Here is a 21,870-nt window from a genome sequence, read left to right as displayed (position 1 = left end):
CTAGAGTTGCTCTGATTCAAGGATCCCTCATCCTCCTCCTGGGATCAGTGAAGGAACCCAGGAATATCCTTCCCATGGAGATAGGAGAAATATAGGCAGGCAAGTCCAATCACCCAAGCACTTTTTCAAGAGTCTGCTTGTGTCACATCAGCTAACATCTCATTGGCTCACGTCATAATCAATGGGCAGGGAAATCTATTTCGTCTCTTGATGGAGGAAACTGTGAAGTTACATGGCAAAGGCATGAGTACAGAGAGGAGCACAAAATTGCAGCCATAATGCAATCTATCTTACAAACAGATATGATAAACAAACATACATGCCTTCATCTGGTGAGTGTTTAAAAACATAGGTTCATACTATGTAATTTGTTTGCATCTTCCTTTTCTCAGTGACACCTCATGGAAATACCTCTAAGTCATCTTATTTATCTCTGATTCAGTTTTTTTGGGGGAGGGGGGGCACGCCACACACATGGCTTGCGGGATCTTTGTTCCCAGACCAGAGATCAAACCTGTTTCCCTGCAGTGGAAATGAGGAGTCCTAACCACTGGACCTCTAGGGAATTCCCTCTCTGATTCAATTTTTAAATGCTGCATATTATTCCATCTTGTAAATCTACTCTAATTATTTAACTGTTTTTCACCTGATGGGTGCTCAATTTGTTTCTTGTTTCTTTTTTGTCATTCATTTTGAACAGTACAGAAAAAAAAATCTCTCCTGGGTCAAAAGATATTTGTATTGTTAATTTTAATAGGAATTTCCAGGTTACTTTTTAAATAAGGCTGCAATGCTTCAGTTTAATCAACAATTTATGTCATTCTTCCCTAAATTACCGCTAAGAAGTGGTGGTGTTGTTCTTTATTAATCTTTGCCACTTTGTTGTATATAAAGTGGCTATTGCTTCTTCATTTTTAATTTCTCTAACTGCTTATGAATTTGAGCGTCTTTTCATATGATTTTGCCATTTAAATTTGCACTTCTGTTACTAGTCTGTTTATACCCTTTCCTCGGTTTTCTATTGAGTTGTTTTTCATTTTCTTGTCAATTTATAAGAGCTCTTTGTATATTACAGAAAGTATGCCTTTGATTGTCTTATGCGATACAATATCTTTCCAGCTCTTTGTTTATTCACTTTGTTTATGGTATCCTTTGTCATGCAAAAGTTTTGTTTGAGGCTGTTTTTACTGTTTAAATACTTATTGAATTAAAGGGTTTTAGAAACACTGCTGTGCTCACTAAGCCACTGTAATCATTAGGAGGCTGAGCGGGGGAGGTGGATCATCTCTTGACACTGCCCGGAGCTTCCCCCAAATTCTCAGTGCATGCAAAAGAGAAATGAAATAGGGCATTTCAATTATACCTCTACAAAATTGAAAAAGGAGAGAGATAAATGAGAAGTCACAGGCAAAGGACATGTGACGAAGCCCCAGCAACTGTTATTTAATAGAAGAAAGCCCACTTGGGTTAACTAGCACTGAAGGAGAGGCTCAGCTAGAGCATTGTATTCCTTTCCTAGGGCTGCTGTAACAAGGCACCACAATCTTGATGCTTTCAAGCAACAGAAATTTATTGTCTCACAATTCTAAACATCTGAAACCAAGGTGTTAACAAGGCTGTTTTTTGCTTTTTATAAATTTATTTATTTATTTTTTGCTGCGTTGGGTCTTCGTTGCTGCGTGCGGACTTTCTCTAGTTGCGGCGAGCGGGGGCTACTCTTCGTTGTGGTGCGTGGGCTTCTCACTGCGGTGGCTTCTCTTGTTGTGGAGCACGGGCTCTAGGGACGTGGGCTTCAGTAGTTGTGGGACGTGGGCTTCAGTAGTTGTAGCACGTGGGCTTCAGTAGTTGTGGCACGTGGGCTCTATAGCACAGGCTCGGTAGTTGTGGCGCATGGGCTTAGTTGCTCCGCGACATGTGGGATCTTCCTGGACCAGGGCTCGAACCCGTGTTCCCTGCATTGGCAGGCAGATTCTTAACCACTGTGCCACCAGGGAAACCCAAGGCTGTTTGTTTTTTGGAGGCTCTGAGGGAGAACCTGTCTCCTGCCTCTCTCCTAGCTTCTGGTGGCGGCTGGCCATCCTTGGCTTTCCTCAGCGTGTAGACACATGACTTCAGTCTCTGCCTCCATCATCACCTGGCCTTCTTCCCTGTGTGTCTTCACATGGCCTTCTTATAAAGACACTAGTCATTGGATTTAGGGCCCACTATAATCCGTTATGATCGCATATTAACCTAACAAATTACATCTGCAAAGACCATATTTCTCAATAAAGTCACATTCTGAGATTCTGGGTGGAGATGAATTTTTTAGGGACACTATTCAACCCAGTACAGTCTGCCCTCTGCCTGCATCCTCCCCCCAAAAAATCACATCAATCTCATGTGCAAAATACACCCCCCAAAGTCTTGACTCATTTCAGCATTGACTCTGAATCCAAAATCTCATATAAACATGATCAACTCAAAAAGTTTAAAATCTCAAAAAGTTCAAAATCTCATCTGGTAAATGATCTAAATCAGGTATAGGTGAGGATTTGGATATGATCCATCTTGGGTCTAACTTCCTCTACATCTGTGGACCTGGGAAACTAGAAAATAAGTTATCTGCTTCCCAAAATACAATAATGGGTTGGGCATTGGATAGACATTCCCATTCCAAAAGAGAGAAATGGTCATAGAATCTAGTAGTCCCTCAGTGGAGAGCCTGATTCTGTAGCCCGCCCCCCTCCCCTAGCTTTCTGTCCCATATAGAGTGATGCAATCAGCCCCTACCAGCAACAAGTGTCCTTGCAAATTAGACACATTTTTTTATATGTAAAGCCAAATACATCTATCTTTTTCTTTATAGTTTCTGTGTTTTTAATCTTGGTTAAAAATGTTTCCTCTGACCCTATATTGTACATGTAGTCACCTAATTTTCTCTGAAGATTCTAGTTGCTTAATTTTATATTTACATCTTTAACTCTTCTGAAATTTATTTTTTATATCATGGAAGATGGAGTCCATTTTAATTTTTTCCATATGGATATCCAATTGTAATATACCACTTATTTGAACAAATTCATACTTTTCAAAAAAAGTGGTTTGAACTATGACTTGGTCATTTATTAATTTCTCATATACACGGGCTATAATTCTTGATTCTCTATCCTTTTATACTGATTACTTTGTCTCTTCTTATGTCAGTATCATATTGATTGGATAAAAGTGACTTTTCAGTATATTCTGATAACTGTTAAAACAAGTCTCTCACTGACTTGATTGTCTGAAAGTCTCCCTTTCTAAAAGTTCGTATGAGAGTATAGAGTGATACTAAACATTTGGTAACCACTAGCCAAAATTAATTAATATAAGATTAGTTAAAATTAAATGATATTTAAATTAAGTATCATTAAAAATTCAGTCCCGGGGCTTCCCTGGTGGCACAGTGGTTGAGAATCTGCCTGCCAATGCAGGGGACACGGGTTCGAGCCCTGGTCTGGGAAGATCCCACATGCCGTGGAGCAACTGGGCCTGTGAGCCACAAATACTGAGCCTGCGCGTCTGGAGCCTGTGCCCCGCAACAAGAGAGGCCGCGACAATGAAAGGCCCGCGTACCGCAATGAAGAGTAGCCCCCGCTTGCCGCAACTAGAGAAAGCCCTCGCACAGAAACGAAGACCCAACACAGCCATAAATAAATAAATTAAAAACAGTAAAAAAAAAAAAAAAGTTGTAGGACTCACACTATTCAATTTCAAGGATTATTATAAAGCTGTCAAATCAAGACAGAAATCAAGGCATAAAGACAAATAGATTAATGAAACAAAATATAATACATAAATAGATATAGACACACAGTCTATTTATTTATGATATAGAAGCCAAGACAATAGGAAAAAGGAAAGTCTTTTCAAAAAGTTTTGCTAGAACAACAAACCATCCATACATTAAAAGAAAAACTTACCTCATACACGAAAATTACTTCTAGATGAACCATAGACCTAAGCAGACAAGCTAAAATTATAAACTTCTAGAATTAAATGTAGGAAGCTATCTTTATGAATTTAAGAAGGCAAAGATTTCCTAATCAGGACACAAAAGAAACTAATCATTAAAAATTGTAAATTGGGCTGCATCAAAAGTAAAAACTTCTGCTCATCCAAAGTCAGTTAAGAAAATGAAAAGGCAAGCTATGGTCTAGATGAAAATATTCATAATGCATATGTCTCACAAGGGGTTTGTATCCAGAATTCATAAAGAATGCCTTCAGTAATAAAATAAGAAGCAGCCCAATTTTAAAATGCATAAAATACTTTTGAAAAGATGCTTTGCAAAAGAAAATATATGAAGGCCAATAAACATATGAAAAGGTATTCAACATTACCAGTCATCAGAGAAATGCAGATTAAAACCACAATGTGATACTTCTTCACACCCACTAAAATGGCTCAAATTTACAAGTCTGATAACACTAAATTTTGGTGAAGATGTGGAGTAACTGAAATCCAGCATTGCAGCTGGAGTATAAAATAGTACAACCACTTTGGAAAAGTGTCCGTTTCTTGTAATGTGAAACACACACCTGTACTATGACCATTAATTCTACTCCAGTTCATTCAAAGAAATAAAAACTTATGTCCACAGAAAGATTTGTACAAGAATGTTTACAGCCCTTTTATTCATAATAACCAAAAACTGGAAATCATACAAATGTCTGTTAACAGATGACTGGATAAATAAATGTGCTCTAGTCACACAATGGAATACTAGTCAGCAATGAAAGTGAATGAATTGCTTATACGTGGAACAACGTGGATGAATCTTAAGGACATTATGTTGAGCAAAAGGAGCCAAATACAAAGGAGTACGTACTCTATGATTACGTTGATATGAAGTTCAAGAATAGGCAAAACTAATCAACGGTGACAGAAATCAGAACAGTGATTGTGTTGGCGGGAGGAGAGAAGGGGAGTTAGAGTTTGACTGCAAGGGGCCACAAAAGAGCTTTCTTGGGTGATGGAAATGTTCTATTTTATTCTTGATCAGGATGGTAATTACCGAGGTGTATACATTTGCCGGAACTCATTGAATTGTAAACTTAAGATTTGTGCCTTTTATTGTAGGTAAATTTTGCTGCAAACAAACAAACAAAAGGAACACTGTGAGGAAGATGAAAGGAAGTATGCTGTGGTAGCCTGAAGCTTTAAGTCAGGTATGATGGCTTAGAAAACTGTATCCAAATCTGTATCTCTTCCGTGGGGGAAGGGGAAGGTATTGTTTCCTGGGGAGATTGGTTAGTTTAACTTTTCAGCTCATTGGAATTTTTTCTTTCATGGACTTATGTTTTTTGTCTGGTTTGGTTTGGCTTGGTTTGACTTCTCTTTGCTATCCGACTCTGGCTACCAGTTGCCTTACTTTCTAGAGAACATTTATCTGGGCTGGGGAAAACAAAAATGGCATATCCACGGTGTCTTTTCTTCACCATTGCTTTCCCTATAGTTTTTCAGGGTGGAAATAAGTCTATACAGCGATGGTCTCTATTCCACCATGGCCCACTCACACCCCCCCCTTCCCCAGCCCATTCTCAAGGAACCCATTGCCTGTAGATGCCTCAAAACCCTCTCACTTATGTGCAGAGATATTTACACCCTGCTTGAGATCTGGAGAGTTATTTGTTAGCTCTCCGCACCCCCCTACTCCCTGCCCCACATTGGCCCATAACTTCGCCCAGGGTTCACTTTGCTTGGCAAATATCCTTTGCTGTTTGGGGCATAGTAGCCATGTCTTAGTTTCAGTATGGATGGAATTTTCCTTTGTTTTCCTTCATTCAAATCTGTGGGCTTGGAACAAAAGAGTGTAACAAATATACCTTTACTTCACCATCTTTTGTTGGAAACCCTGAATCTAGTGTGAACCCTAACCCATGGTTAAAACCTTTGACTGGCCTTCCATTGCCATTCAAAGATAACGAGTCTCAAAGCCCCGAGGTAGCTTACAAGGCTCTACGTGGCCTGCCTTCTACTTAGCTCTCCAGTGTCATCTCACTTCTGGTTCCCCAAATCTAGGATGCCCCAGTCATTCTCACCTTCTTTTATCCTTTTAAGATAACATTTATTGTTCTTTTTCAAATTATTAAAGTAACTGCATTCAGTGGTAGAGAATTGGAAAATACAGAGAAGTATAAAAAAGAAAAGAAAATCACCTGTAATCATGCTTCCTAAAAGATATCACTGATAACATTTTGTCGTATTTTATTCCAGTATTTCTTCTTTTTTAGTATTTATTTATTTATTTTTATTTATTTATTTAGGCTGCGCCAGGTCTTAGTTGCAGCATGCGGACCTCCTAGTTGCGGCATGAGAACTCTTAGATGCGGCATGCATGCGGGATCTAGTTCCCTGACCAGGGATCGAACCCGGGCCCCCTGCCCTGGGAGAGCAGAATCTTACCCATTGGGCCACTAGGGAAGTCCCTATTCCAGCATTATTCCTATTCATAACATCCAGATATTATTTTTATGTTATATATACATGTGACATGTGTATGTGTGTGTGTGTGTGTGTATATATGTATATATATATATACATATAATTTTAAGGTAATTAGAGTCATTTGGACTTCTTCTTCTACTCCACATTTTATTATAAGCATGTTCCTGTGCTATCATTTCCCATCATCATTACATTTTAAGTTCTAGTGAATATTAATAAGCATTTACTATGCACCCAGTACTACTTGGCTAAGCACTTTACATGTATTTTCTCCTTTAATCCTTGCAACCATCTGTGAGGTACTAGGATGTTCCCATTTCACGGAGAAGGAAACCAAGCCTTAGAGAGGTTAAGTAACTTGCTCAAAGTCACACAGCTGGTAAGTATTGGAGCTGGGATTTGAACCCTGGTAAAGAAAATCTCAAAATTCTCCTGAGGTGTCAATAGAACAGTCTTTTAAACATTGATTGAATATTGAATAGATAGAAAGGAATAATTATAACCTATATGTAAAGTATAAAGGATCATGATGCAATGAACAAAAATATTACCCACCACCCAGTTTAAGGCAAATACACTTGCTTTTGACAGTTCTTCAGAGTGGCCTTCACTGAAATGATCACAACTGGAATTAACTAACATTTGGGCCCTAGGATTAAAATTCCTCAGTGTAAAGAAGACAGTGGCAGACTTCCCTGGCAGTCCAGTGGTTAAGACTCTACGCTTCCAATGCAGGGGGCGCAGGTTCGATCCCTGGTCAGGGAACTAGGATCTTGCATAACGCGCAGCACGGCCAAAAAATTAAAAAAAAAAAAAGTAGGCAGTGGCTCCCCCAATCCCTCAGAGTACAGCAGGCCCTTTGTCTCTCCAGACAGTCAAATCAGTTGGTTGCTGTGAGCCCAGTTCTGGTAGCTGCTGCTCAGGTGTTCCCTTCCCCAGCCTCAGGAAACCTGTGCACTGAGAGAGGCTGGAGAACTCAGAACGAGGCCACCTCACTGGGGTCGACTGAATAGGCTTGGGAGCAGTGGCATCAATGTGGGCAGTGACAAGGGGACACGCAGAGTCAGTGCTGGTGGCAGGATCAGCTCGTGATGGGTGCTCTGGAGGGACAAAGCAAAGCCCCAACATAACCAGTGACAGCCCCTGTGATGGCAGTGGGAAAAGTTGAGCAGCTAAGGTGAGGGGGTAACTTTCATTGCTACCTAATTGAGTGACTCTGAATCATTCTAGGAGAAGTGAAAGGACATTGAGGTTTTAGGAACCCTATGAAGTTCAGGGGGCTCAGCGCCAAAGGTATTTTTGTCACCACAGCCATTTTACCCACACCCGCATCTGTCCACCCTCCTGGCTAGTGAGGGCTGAGCAAGTAAGGATTAATCAATATTTCATAAAATACAAGTTTCACTTCCCAAACTACTTCCTTCATTCAACTATGGTGGCTCTCCCATTGCTCTCTATTGTACCCCTGGGGGTAAACTCTACAATTGCGTGAATTGTCTTCAATCAGACAGACACCTCCAGTAGACATGGGAAAGCAGCATTCAAAGGTGATGACTTTGCCACCACCAGTGTCTGCGCCTCTTCTCCACCTCCTGCCGCCCTTATCGTATATGGGCTGAATTCTTGCAATAACCTCTTAAGCAGCATTCTTGTTTCCAGTCTCTCGGCTATATTTGCCACCAATTTGTTTCCTTTTTAAATTGTTTTTAATTATCTAAAATATATCTCTATTTCCAAAGTCAAAATAATTTGACAAGCTGTGTCCAAAAAGTTTCACTTCAATTTTTGTCTCTTCCACCCTGCTTCCTTCCTCTCCTCTATAGGTATTTTTATTAGTTTCTCATTTGTCTTTCCAGTGTTTTCTTTTTTGGCAAGTACAGTCAAAATGTGTATCTGTACATGTGTTTAGTAGTATTTTCTCCCTTTTTAAAATATAAGATAGCATGGTAAATACACTGCTTGGTATCTTTATTCCTTAATGACAAATTCTGGAGATGTATTATGTATAGAAATTGTCCTCATTCCTTTTTATGGTGGCTTATTATCCCATTGTGGGGATGGACTATTCTTTTTCTAACCAGTCTCTGTAGTGAACATTTGGGTTATTTCAAATCCTCTTACTGACAACAAATTTAATAAAAATATATTTGGTGGTCATGTCACTCCCTGCTCAGAAACCTCTATGGCTTTCCATTGCCTACAAAAGCCAAATACCCTAGGAGTCCTTCTAAGGTCCATCACAAGCTACCTTCCCAAACTTGTTTCTCCCCCTATGCACCTTGTGCCCTGTGTGGCAGCTACAGTGGAACCTGCCTTCTCCATTCCCCAAAAGTACTGCACTGTGCATTGTTCATGCAGTGCCCTCAACTGAAATTACCCTTCCCGCCTGTTCCTCACTCTCCAACTCTTCCCTCCACATTGGTTGGAATTTTTCCTCAATCTCTAGAAGGAAAGCCATCTCTCCAGGACTCCTTCACTGATTCCTCCCCATTCACACCTTCCCCCAAGTGAAATTAATCACTTCACCATTGTCCTTCCAAAGCATTGTGCTTATATTTTTATATTTCACTTTTACAATTTATGTCATGCAGTGTTTTCTGGTTATTTATGTACATTTCTCCTCCCCCCCAACCCCCTTCCCAGTAGATTATGGAAAAAACAATTCCAGCACAGAGCTTTTACATGGTTAAGTGCTCAGTACATACTCGTTGAATTGTTTGTCTTTATTAAATGTCTGTAAAAATAAAGCACACATAATAACTAGGGCCAACATTGCTTATGGCTTTGAGAAACAAATGAATGTCACTCATCCTTTTACTTGCTTTGTTTTACTCCACTGGGTGGTAGGTGAGGGCCCAAAGCAATTCCTGAAGAAATAAGGATTCTCGGAAAACTGAAGGTTGTTATTTTTGTTTGTACAGCATATTTATGTAGTTTTAAAATTGCCACACTTTAACACATCAACCTTCCTCTTAATAGCTTTTTGCCAGCTACACTAAATTTCAAATTAAGTTAGTTAGGTTCTATCCAGAATGACTGCCAAGCACTTGTAGAGTTCAAATGGTTTACTGATAACTGAAAATCAACGCTTAAATTTAAGGACATGGATTATCATTTCCCAGTGAAATTGATATGGCACATTCAAACCATTTATGAGGCCTCTTTAAAAGGTATACAGATCTAATCTCTTGGAATCCATTAGAAAATCCTTGGAAATATCTGATTTACTTCTTTTCTGTTTTAAGAAAAGAACCCACAAATTTTATTAAGCATCATAAGACAGAGTTATAATGAGCTCTTTCAAGGGAATTTTATCAAAATTAAGACAATGCTGTACAGAGTTTCTGATTCTAGAGATAAAAGTCTTTTCAGAGTTTTTGGAAGACCTTAAAGATTACATCAACACTGATGGGATTCTGTCAAGTTCTAATTGACATGAATATTTCTGGTGGGTTAAATGTTAGTTGTGGTGTGTCACCTATTTAGTCCATGTATAGAACATAAAGTCTATACCTTAAAAGGCTTACAATCTCATTAGATATATAAAACCTCTCAATGGGAGAACTGTCAAGGAATGTGTGGCCATCTTTAATCCAGCACAGACTTGGTCCAGGATAATGACAATGAAAATAAGTAGATCTCAGGCCTAGCTCGAGCACAGAACCCCCATTTGTAGCTTGTTCCTGTCACTTAATACATATTTAGTGAATTAACAAATAGAAATTAGAGATATTGTGGAGGAAAAAAATAAACAGCTGGGCTTCATAGTAAATTGTATGTGGGAAGCAAAGGGGAAGAGGGAAACAAAGAGATGCAGTTCTGAATTTGGGAAGTTGATGGGCCCTTTGATGGTAATACTGATAGCAATCTCAAGAAAGGAATATTATCTCATTAATCATTGTGATGGATTAACTTTCAAAAACCACTGAGAGACCATCCCCAGAAATTTTAAGTTTCAAATAATAAAAATAATAATGTTAGATCATGTCTTCAAGATAAGGAGCATAGGGGAAGATTTGGAAATCCTAGAATTACCAGCAATGGTTAAAAATGAAACAAATGATTTCATGCATGGGAGAGATGGTAGCAGGAGCGATTTTAAACAGTCACTGAGCAGCGCTGTTAATGAACACTATTACAGGAACATTTGTGTTGACCTTATAGGGGCTGTTCTCCCATTAGCGGTAGTAGGGACTCCATAGAGATGGGTGGTAAAGATACCTCAATTCTGAGAAAGAACCATCTTCCTGCCAGAATTTCAGAGGCTTCCCCAGTTGTCTGTTAAATTTGTGATCAGATGAAATATGGGCGACTCGTATTCCATTCCACGTTTCAAGTTTACATTTTTCCGTAAACGTTGATCCGGCCGGCTCGAAGGCAGAGGAAGCAGAAACTTCATGTGAAGCGGGGCTGATCTGGCTGAGGTTTACGGAGGGGCCCTTCTAGCCTTGCATTTAAATCCCTCCCTGCCTAACTGGAGCGCAAGTTGTAAAGGGCTCCGTCACCCCGTGATCAGGAGAAATGAGAGGTTCTGCGGAGACCGTAATCTCGCTCTAAACAGGTCTCCGGTGAGGGCTGGTGAGCGGTGATACATCAGGCCAGTCGCTCTTCTGAAGGCGCCCAGTGTCACCTCCACGGCGCTCCTGCTCCCCTGAAAGATCGGAGAGCTTCTGGGGAGCGTCAGATTGGGGTCTCCTGGGGGCGGCACGCACAGGGCGTTAGCTTCTGAGCCGTGGGCCTGGCCCGCAGCCTAATTATTAACATCTGAAAGTCGGCTGCTGGGCGACTGCACGAATCGCTTTTATGACATTTAAAAATATGGATTTTTCTCCTCCTTCTTCCTGGACAGGCCTATCGCATATTAGACTCTGGATATACTGTCAGTGTGGCTGAGGAAGCCAAAGCCACCGTGACTTCCGTCACTACTGACCACAGCCAGGACGAGGCACGTTCTTCCAGAGACAATAAACACTAAACACATTTTGGAAAATAAATGAAAGAAATATTCATATTACTATCATTATTTAATACTAATACTAATATTATATTTATTTAACCATTTAGGTTCTAAGTTCTATAAAAAGCAAAACACTAGCAACACCCTATCACTATAGATAGTATGCCTGCCCAGAGGACATTTTCTATTCTGTTTAGATAAGGCAGACGGATGTATTAGAACTGTATCTCACACATTCAATCAATAGGCCATAATGATTCATAAATAGAGAGTTCACTGAAAATTAGGACCTCCCAGCCTCTGAAAACGCCTTCGGAGTTCCAAGGATTTGCAAGTATGCATCTAAGAGAGTATTTTGGACTGGACATACGATTGAATGCTAGAAAATGTGGGTTACCTTTCAGAAAAGGAATTTCCTCCACGCCCTGTCCGATAAATGAACCTAGACTGAACGTGGCTCTGGGGAGAGACAAGGGCTGAGTTACGCTCCATCCGACATTTCCCCTCAGTCACCGACAGATTCTGAGATAAGTCACATCCTGAATATGGTTAGCGCTGTTGTGTCGCTGCTTTCTCCAGGGAAGGCAAGGACCAGTGTATCCACTGAGCGCTCAGCGGATCATGGGAAGGAAGCATCTGTTACAGAGATGCGCCCAGTGAGATGGTTTGGAGCCTCTCTTCTTAACCCTAGATCACCCTCTCATTAAGGGCTGGTGCTTGCCTGATCTCCGGCTCATCGATTTGAGACTCATTTTGTACTGTGGCTGCAAGAGGAAAATAGACATGTTCGAAGTTATTCACTTCATTATCCTATGTCTCAGCCGTTTCACCTAAAAAGCTAAAAGAATCAGAGGAAGAATACTCAGCCCAAAGTGGCTGTAAAAAAGTAATGAACACAAATATTTTTTAAAAAAACACTTTTAAGTAAATAATAATAAAAATAATCATTTACATCTACAGAAAAATTTATACTAGGTCATGCTTTGTAAATCACTTTGTATACATTACACAGGACGTTAAAATCTCCAAGCCAACCTACATAGTGTACAAATACTTTATAAGTAATAAATAACTAATACCAAGAGCAGAGTAGCTTAAAAATTAACTTGATAGCTGACATTATTTTAAATGAATAGAAAATCATTCTTTTAGCAATTTAACATTGGCACCAATACCCCAGAAAGACAGACGATTTGACCTTAGCTTTAAAGTTGTCTTCATTGTTAATTTCCAAAAAAAACCTTAACATTTGTCTAATTATAGGGTTCTGCATTCATTGATCTCACTAATTCAACTGTTTTATCTGAGTGCCTCTCCTGAATTGATAAATCTAAATTGCACATTTTCTAAACTGCTAAGCTCAGGAGAAATCTTGAAGGTGGCCCAAATGGCTGTTGGATCTTTTGCACCCGTCTAGCACCATCTACTGTAACTTTGTAATATTGGACTTACCGTTCTTTTCTCAAAACCGTGATGTTCAGATTCCTTTACTCTGTCCTGGCAATACTCAGTCCACCAAAGTTGTATATTCATAGTTAAACTGAAAACCAAGCAATTTGGTGGCAAAACATATAAAAAGGAATGTTTTGCCATTAAAATGAGTTTTAATCATCCAACTGCATTTTATTATCAAGGAAAGTCAATATTGTATAATCATAATTTTTTTTATAGCAAGGAATTTAAATTTCATGGCACTGTTCAGTTTTATCATCAAGGAATAGGTTTCTCAGATCTGGGTTGTCTTTAAGTCTATTGCGCCATGAGCTATATTTCCACTAGAAATCTTTCTAAAAGGAGTGAGTAGTTACCTATGAAAAAAACTGTGGAGCCCTGGCAATTGCTTTGTCCTGGGAGAATGTATTCACATGATTCACACAACTTATTGTTTTATCATTTATCTACCTCCCTGGAAATAGCAGGACATAAAGAGAATGAAATCAATATTCTTTTCTACTTACCTAGCACAAGTGGATACTTACTTGGGGTCAATAGTCGTTTTTGAGAGTTTTACGTAATGTTCAAAAATACCTCTACTCCAGGTAGGGAAAGGCTGGAGGATGGAACGATGGGGGAAAACATAGAGTGAGCTGTATTTATTACTAAGGTCCTGGCTTTCGTTTGGGGCTGTGGATTTGCAGGTGATCATTACATTTTTCAACCTAACCAAATAAACAGTAAAAAAAACTAATTGAAGTAGACCGGGAATGGACCAGTAATAGAGTCCATTGTGGACCAAGGATTATGATAAGTCCAATTTCTTGCTCCCACAATCCAAAAAGTGAAAGGAAAATATTCCTACTTTGGTTTGAATATTAGAAACCAAAGACCTTCTGCCTAGTGAGTTTTTGACAAGTGAGGCAACATCCTGAGTCAGATCCTCAAGACTAGTTAGGAGTTTCCTAACTAGTTTCTTAATCTTTAAAGGAGTTTCCTTGTCACTAGTCTCTGTGTAGTCCACTCCTTCTTTAGGTGTTGTTGTCATGCTGCCAACATTAGGAGATGGTATGTGCATCAAGACACAGGTACAAGAAGGTTCCTCGCAGCACTATTCATGATGGCCCCCAACTAGAAACAATCCAGATAGCCATCAACAATAGGATGGATAAATGGGATATATTCACAACACAGGCATACTCTAGAGCAGTGAAAATGAATGAACTACAGCTACCACAGCAACGTGGATGAGTCTCACAAATACAACACAATGTAAGAAGCCAGACACACAGAAGAATATATACGAAATTATAGCATTTATATAAAGTTCACAAAACAAGCAAAATCAAACTATGTTTAAGGAGTGCATGCCTAGGTAGTAAAATTATTTTAAAAAGCAATGGTGTCATTATCATAACAGTCAGGTTAGTGGTTACCCTTGAGGGGGTGATAGAGTGACTAGGAGGACACATGAGGAGAGGCCTCTGAGGCACTGGTAACATTCTGCTTCCCGGGTGCTGGTTTGACAGGTGTTTGCCTTATAATAATTCCCTTAGCTATACTTACGATTTATACACTTCTCTGAATTTGTTGTATTTCACAATTACAAAAAGAGTTTAAAGACAAATAATGAAAATCCTGCTATGTATCTCCATTGCCCACCCAATTCCTCATCTTATTAATTAGAGCTCCTCATATCTACTCCCAGATCCTGGCCTTGTCTGGTCCCCTCTTTTCCTCGTCATGTAATTCATGTTCTGACCATATTTTTTTTTAATAAATTTATTTATCTATTTATTTATTTTTGGCTGCATTGGGTCTTCGTTGCTGCGCGTGGGCTTTTCTCTAGTTGTGGCGAGCGGGGGCTACTCTTCGTTGCGGTGTGCGGGCTTCTCACTGCGGTGGCTTCTCTTGTTGCGGAGCGCGGGCTATAGGCACACGGGCTTCAGTAGCTGTGCCACGTGGGCTCAGTAGTTGTGGCTCACGGGCTCTAGAGTGCAGGCTCAGTAGTTGTGGCACACGGGCTTACTTGCTCCGCGGCATGTGGGATCTTTGCAGACCAGGGCTCGAACCCATGTCCCCTGCATTGGCAGGCGGATTCTCAACCACTGCACCACCAGGGAAGCCCATGTTCTGACCATATTATGCTCTTCAGTGACTTTGTACTTTTTCCACCTCTATGCCTAAATGCACCTCTTTTCCCAACCCCATTCCCACCCATTGAATTCACACCCATCTTTCAAGGCATAGCCAAACCAAGACTTCCTTTAGGAAAGCATCCCTGAACTCCTTAGTCAAAGTAGTATCTTCTGCCTCTGAATTCTCATTTCCATTTGAGCCTCTCTTACAGCAACTACTATATTCTTCTTGGCTTGTTAGGGTGTGTGTGTGTGTGTGTGTGTGTGTGTGTGTGTGTCTGTGTCCTCTTTGTTCATAAGCAAAACAGTTTTGAGGACAGTAGGTGCTCAATAAGTGTAGACTGACTAAATTCATTCTTCAATAGATGAATGAGAATGATTATCCGTTTAGCTGCTTGGAACCTAAAATACCTTTGCAGAAGCTTGTCTAAGGAAAAGGGGTCATTGTTTGTTATGGACACCTTGAAGAATAACTCAAGCCCTACAGTAGAGTTTGTGAGAGTTGGGTTGCACCACTCTGGGAACTGGCCCGCAGCCCCCAACTAGGTTACACAGGTCATTCTGTGCTGTTGGCCCTGGGGTAAGGGACCCGAATCAGTTTTGTGGAACATATCTGGAAGGCTTGAGAAGCCACTGGGTAATCCCTAATGCATATATCAAGACACCCTGTCTGCACGTGAGTGAACATTTAGAGAGATCGCACATAGAGCCACGACTTTGTGAGCACGTGTATAAGCATGTGTACTGGGGTGGGCGTGTGTAATCACTTTGGTGGAATTCAGCATACCTCACCCCTTCCTCCTCTCCCCAAAGTCTGTGGATCAGTCTGAGGAGAGAATGAAAGTGGGCAACAGAGGAGACTCTTAAGGCTGCTAACAAAGCAGTTGATGCCATCCCTGGTTAGCTGTTTGTATGTGTAGGAAATTCATAAGTTAGGCATTTCTGAGCCAAGAAATACCTACATTATGAGTATGTATGTTTATGTGTATGTGTTATGGCCTATATTTGAGAACCTGTTCACTAGCAAATCAGCATCTCTATTTTGGTTGCTTCAGAGAATCATGCAAAAATAACTTGAGTGTCACCAGATTTTGAAGGTGGGCTTGTAGTAATACAAATGTTGACTTCGGTAGAACTTAAAGCTATACAGAAAAAAACAAAACAATGAACCATTTAGAGAAGATTCTGGAGGACTTTCCTTGGGTGACTTTGAAAGGCACAGAAAGTATCTTTGGATGATAAACCCTGTTAATCTGTTTAGTTCCAGTCAGAACCAATTGTTCAGATTTGGGTGGGAGGGAGGGTCGACCTTAGTGGTTCTGGGCAGGGCCATTACTAGAGTTATAGGATCACAAATAAGTTAGTTTTGCATGTGGACTCCAAAATGCACATATGAAGTATTAGAGGCAAAATGTAGTTAATGGCTAACAAATGTTTGAAATTCAAAGCTATTCCAGGAAAGGAGGAGTGAAATGAGTCCATGTTATATTCATTAGGCAAACGGCCTCAAACACTGGTATGTTTCCCAAACATTCTCTGAATTGCTTGTCTTTAACATGTTGCAGTTTTGTTGGTTAAAAAATTAAGGAAATTCAATAGAAGTCATTGAAATGATACACGACACAATAATCTGTGAAGGAGTACTTTTAATTTAGAAGTGGTAGAATACTCCCTGCACTTTTTCTCAGGTCCTAGATGAAATGTAATCCAGGAAATGAAGTCATGCGATTAAAAAAATATCATTAACTTTCTTTGTTATTATGTCATGATAATTTTTTGTGGTTTGTATAATTTCTTTACAAGTCCCTTATGCAAACTATAAGCCAAATAATTATTTCTGTTTTGGAAAAATTTGGAACTGCCAGTGAATTTTATCTAGTTGTCCATAAGGAAACACAGAAAAAAAAATGGGTGGCTGTTTGATTTTATCTTGAATTTGTTAGTTTAAAAGTATTGCAGCTGCGGTGCTTTGTGACCACCTAGAGGGGTGGGATAGGGAGGGTGGGAGGGAGACGCCAGAGGGAGGGGATATGGGGATATATGTATACGTATAGCTGATTCACTTTGTTATACAGCAGAAACTAACACACCATTGTAAAGCAATTATACTCCAATAAAGATGTTAAAAATAAAATAATGTTATAAACAAAAACAAACAAACAAACAAAAAGTATTGCAGCTGCATTTTTCATTGGGGTTCTCTGAAGAAATGTGGAGTTTTGATTTTGAATTTCATGGTTGTTCATTCTTTCTCTCTCTCTCTCTCTCTTTCTTTCTTTCCTCTTTACCATTGTCATTGACTGTTTACAAGTGTTTTTCAGTTGTGGATGCTGGAGAAAATGAAATAAACCGTAATAAAAATAATTTTGTCCAGGTGGTACATAAATCAGTTGAGGAAATACAGTTCTTTGTGGCAAATAAAAAACATATGTATTACCTAGTGCACCAAAATGTTATTATTCATCAAATGAATGTTATAGATGCGTTAGGATTTAGAGACGTAGGAAGAAGAATATTAGGGTAAAACATAGCAATATTGCACATTTTTGCCTAATATGGAATAATCGGAAACAAATACGTGGGGAATTTTACAAGAATTTGGCAGAGCTGATGTTCATTTCAGGGGTATACAGGAATTTCCCCATTAGCAAGATTATCTGTTATTTCTTCTTAATTTACGATTTGTTGAATACTGCTGAATTACTATCAAACACCAACTAGAGAATTCAAAAATAGAAACTGCAGTGGATACAGTGTTAGCTAGAAAAATACCTGATTATCAGTGTAATCTGGAAGCAACAGGAATGTCTAATTATATGTATGTGCGTGTGTATGTGTGTATATTTAGAGTGTATGTGTATACAATACATCTTTTTTTATTTAACTAATTACTAGGGTTTGTGAATTCTTTTTCTAACCTGAAATCAGACATTTCCATCTATGTTCTTTCTGCATTTGTCTAGACAGATTATGCTATATTATTTTATGTTTCCTTATTAATGTATTATTTTATAATTTTCTGATTGTTTTATGTGTATTACTTCCCAATTTAGTTACAACTTAGAAATGATTTGAAACTTCTCTTGTAACCCTCCTTCAGCTATTCCCATAAAGTGCTTAATACGCAAGACATGCAGGTACTTACAACTGCTTTTAAACAAGGGAATTAATTAATTTTTTTTGGTATTATTTACCATCGAGTTATCTTAGTAGATTATACCGAGTTCAAGGAATTGATGCAGGAATATTAAAAAAAAAAACTTTAGAATGCTATAATTTCTTGGCTTTAGTTATAGCAATCATTTTCATATTTTAATATTTTCTTCAATTGTGTTTTTCTTATATTTTTATGCCAATTTTACACAAAAGCTAGATGTTTCAGACTTTACTGAAAATAAATGAAAATGTAATTTTGCTCCTTTTCTATGACATTTACTAAGCAGGAAGGAGTCATTTCAATTTTAATTTTTAAAATATTTTTCATGCATTATTTTTGTACTCAAAATATTCCTTGATTTAACCAGAATCATTATTGTGTATCACAAAGTCCAGCATCTGATAACTTTTTTAAAATGGGAATTTTTTAGTTATTTTTCTCTTAAGCCCAAATCTTTAAGTTATTTTGATGAATTTAATGTTGATTAAATGAATGCTACCATCATTTACTTTTTTAATGAACTTATGTATTTATCACTCAAAATTGACGGAGGTTTGACCTATGTCATTTGTTGATTGAATGCACATTTGTTATTCACAAATCGTTTCTTCTTTGATAATAAATTCCATCTCTTTAAATTTCACCCTCTTCCTCCCTCTCCTCCTCCCCATCCTCTTCCTCCTCCTCCTCCTCCTTTTTGACCTGCAAATCCTAAAGGGGGCAGAGGTAATAGAAATAAATCCTCAGAGGGTTATGAACATTTTGAAAAATAATATGAGTTAGAAAAGAGCTGTGTGAACAATGACCTAAAACAAAACCAGAATGTTCTTTCTGGTGTAAGAATGTTTTACATTAAGACACATGTTTATTCATCTCAGCACACAGGTCAGACTATGGTTAAAAAAATATTCCATGCTTTAATACAGTCAATTAATACAAGTTAAAATTATCACATGCACAAAATTATATCTTCCAGCGTCAGAGTTTTTGATGTAAACCTGTCATTGGGTGACAGTTCAGATCTGAGGAACATGTGTAGTCCCTGTGGTTGTCCCTTAAGTGCGTGAACATGTCACATGGTCAAATATCAAATGGGGACTTGGTTGAAATAAATAGTCTCACTTGACTTGTCACATAGTCAAACTTCATGTAACACGGGATTTAAAAGTGAAACCAGCCAAGGGGGTGGGGTGGGGGAGGGAAGGATTGGGAGTTTGGGATTAGCAAATGCAAACCATTATATACAGGATGGATAAACAACAAGGTCCTACTGTATAGCACAGGAAACTATATTCAATATCCTGTGATAATCCATAATGGAAAAGAATATGAAAAAGAATATATTTATGTATAACTGAGTCACTTTGCTGTGCAGTAGAAATTAACACAACGTTGTAAGTCAACTATACTTCAATAAAATATTTTTAAAAAGTGAAACCAACTGGTGATTAGGCTATGTTGGCAGGAGTACTGATCCTGATTCTATTTTAGTGCTTAAAACATGGTCAGACATGCTAAATGAATGAACTAATGTTTGGCCGAGGTGTGGATCATTTTTTAAAGAATTAAGATTGGCCTATTGCCCTTCCCAATTCTGCATCCTCATTTACAAATAGAGGAGAGTATCAATTTTCGAAGTGCTTTAGGAAGTTCACAGTTGGTGTGTATTGTGTCAGGTGTGTGGGAAGGGTAATCATGACCGGGCACATTCTCTACTCCGTTCTCTTTAGGAACCGGAAAAGGAACAACAAGTGCTTCAAGGAACTTGGGAGATCAAAGAGCTGATAGCTTCTTGGTGGTTCAGGGTGCTCAGATTTTATGACATTTTCAACATCCTCTAGTTAACATAAGAAGTGTCATAACATGTGAGATCAGTGGTCCACCAATCTTGTGTTCTCTATCTGAAGGTGATACCACTCCTTTGTAAGAATGTGGCAGTTTGCATCCATGACATCAATCTCGGAGGCTAAGGATGTAACTTGAACTTCCCTAATTTCCCCTTAGTGAACTGTTATGGTTCTGTTATCCATGAATTGATCCAAATTCTCCTTGACCACATTTACCTTCTCATCTTGCCCAGCTCTGCAGATATAATGAGTTCCACGTGTTTACATGTCACTACAAAAACAAATTCTTCATGTTTGTTCCAAAACCATATCCCATAAGTTTTAGGGTACATTGCACATTCTAGACTTTCATCAGTAAGTTCATCTTCATGCTGGCCATACTTTCTTGGTGTCTTACATGTTGATCCTATTCCCTCTGTTTTAGGGGAGAATCATTGTACAAGGGAATTAAGATGTTCTAATACAATCTTTCACAGCTAAGCCCAAATAAAATACATCCATGTTTTTAAAGTTCGGAAAAATTCTTTCAGAATGGAAGTTTTTCAGTGTTAGATTTTCGAAACTCCCAACGTGCTTACAATAGATTGGTTCTGTAACAAAGAAGAAGATTTGGTATGCAAACACTCCTAGCCAGAGCACATACAGACTTTCATAATTCACTCAGATATACCAGCCTAACCCTCAATATGTGATAAAAATTGATTATCCATTTAAAGTTGTTTCATGGTCCATGCATGTGTTTCCACTGGTGTTTTAAGTGGCTTTACACAGAGTGAAATAGCATTACTTAAACAGTAAAGTATAAACATAATATGGCTCGTTTATTAAAGTCCCAATGCTGCAGCTGGAAGGCATCCCAGGCAGTCCTGATGCATAGGAAATGTCAGTGTCCTTGGCTTCATAGCTGCTGAGACAAGTGAGACACCTTGATGTGGACTAGGACCCTTCTCTCCTTCCTCTTCAGTAGTAGAGGAGACACTGTGCTTTCATCTTTCCTTCTAATCCAAGCCATTTCTTGTCTGTTGTGCATTGTTCACCTGAGTTGTTTGGTAATAAGTGTTTTCGTTAAAATTTCAGAGTGGGTTGAAATCCATTTCAATGTAAAAGGTTGGAGTTGTCATCTTTGTTGGTGGTTGTTGTCAAAGGATGGAGTGTGGTCAGCAAGATCATGGGGAAAAAAATGGTAAATAAAAACTATTGAGTTTTTACATAAAATCCTAGTGAGATTTCCCAAATCTGGTCTCTTGTGAGCCTTGGCTATATCCAAAACACCAGGATGCTTGTTGCAGCTGACACTGTTAGGGCCTACCTGTATCCCCTGGACATTCACCATCCCTGTGCAAGCCAATCAGCTGGCCTCCAACTGATCACATCTGCAACTCTTTGCCTTTGCCTTTGGGCAAGGGGGCCAGAGCCCCCTTGGTTCATCTGTCAGTCAGGCTGGCAGGGCCAGGTAATCAACGATGGAAATTGACTAATACCCCAGCTTATACCTACCTTGGGTGGAATATTTCTAAGATGTGATTTCCCACAGTGGTAACCCGCTCAATAACACGTCTTATTGGACTTCTCCCCTTCCTCACTTCCCTATCATTTCCCCCGGAATTACCTCTCAGATAAACTCCTTGCTCTCACATTTTTCTCAAGGTCTGATTCTGAGAGAATCCAACCTTAGACAACTTTTAAAAAAAATATATGTTCTCTGGCTCAACCTCAGATCAACTGAATCAGTATCTCAGGGAAGTCAGTCGCAGGAAATCCGTATTTTTAACACATATAAGTGATCCTTATGTGTAGCCCAGTTTGGGAAACAGTACATCCTTTCACCACAATCCCTGTCTCCCAGCAGATCTCAACAGTCAGAAA

General features: G+C 39.0%; 1 long non-coding RNA gene across 2 annotated transcripts in view; it reads left to right on the top strand.

The window, feature by feature from the left end:
• LOC309621180 overlaps positions 1–16,277 on the top strand; it is a 34,728-nt gene extending 18,451 nt beyond the window's left edge. The window contains exons 4-5 of one of the 2 annotated variants that reach the window (XR_014239791.1): positions 5,104–5,192; positions 6,778–16,277. This is a non-coding gene — a long non-coding RNA (uncharacterized lncRNA). Of the gene's footprint in view, positions 1–5,103 lie in introns of both variants that reach the window. The other variant, XR_014239792.1, reaches the window with a different exon arrangement.
• Positions 16,278–21,870: the final 5,593 nt, after the last annotated feature.

The sequence above is a fragment of the Balaenoptera borealis genome, assembly GCF_965194805.1.
Source record: "Balaenoptera borealis genome assembly, chromosome: X".
NCBI classification, from domain to species: domain Eukaryota; kingdom Metazoa; phylum Chordata; class Mammalia; order Artiodactyla; family Balaenopteridae; genus Balaenoptera; species Balaenoptera borealis.
This window is presented reverse-complemented; position numbering and strand designations above follow the sequence as displayed.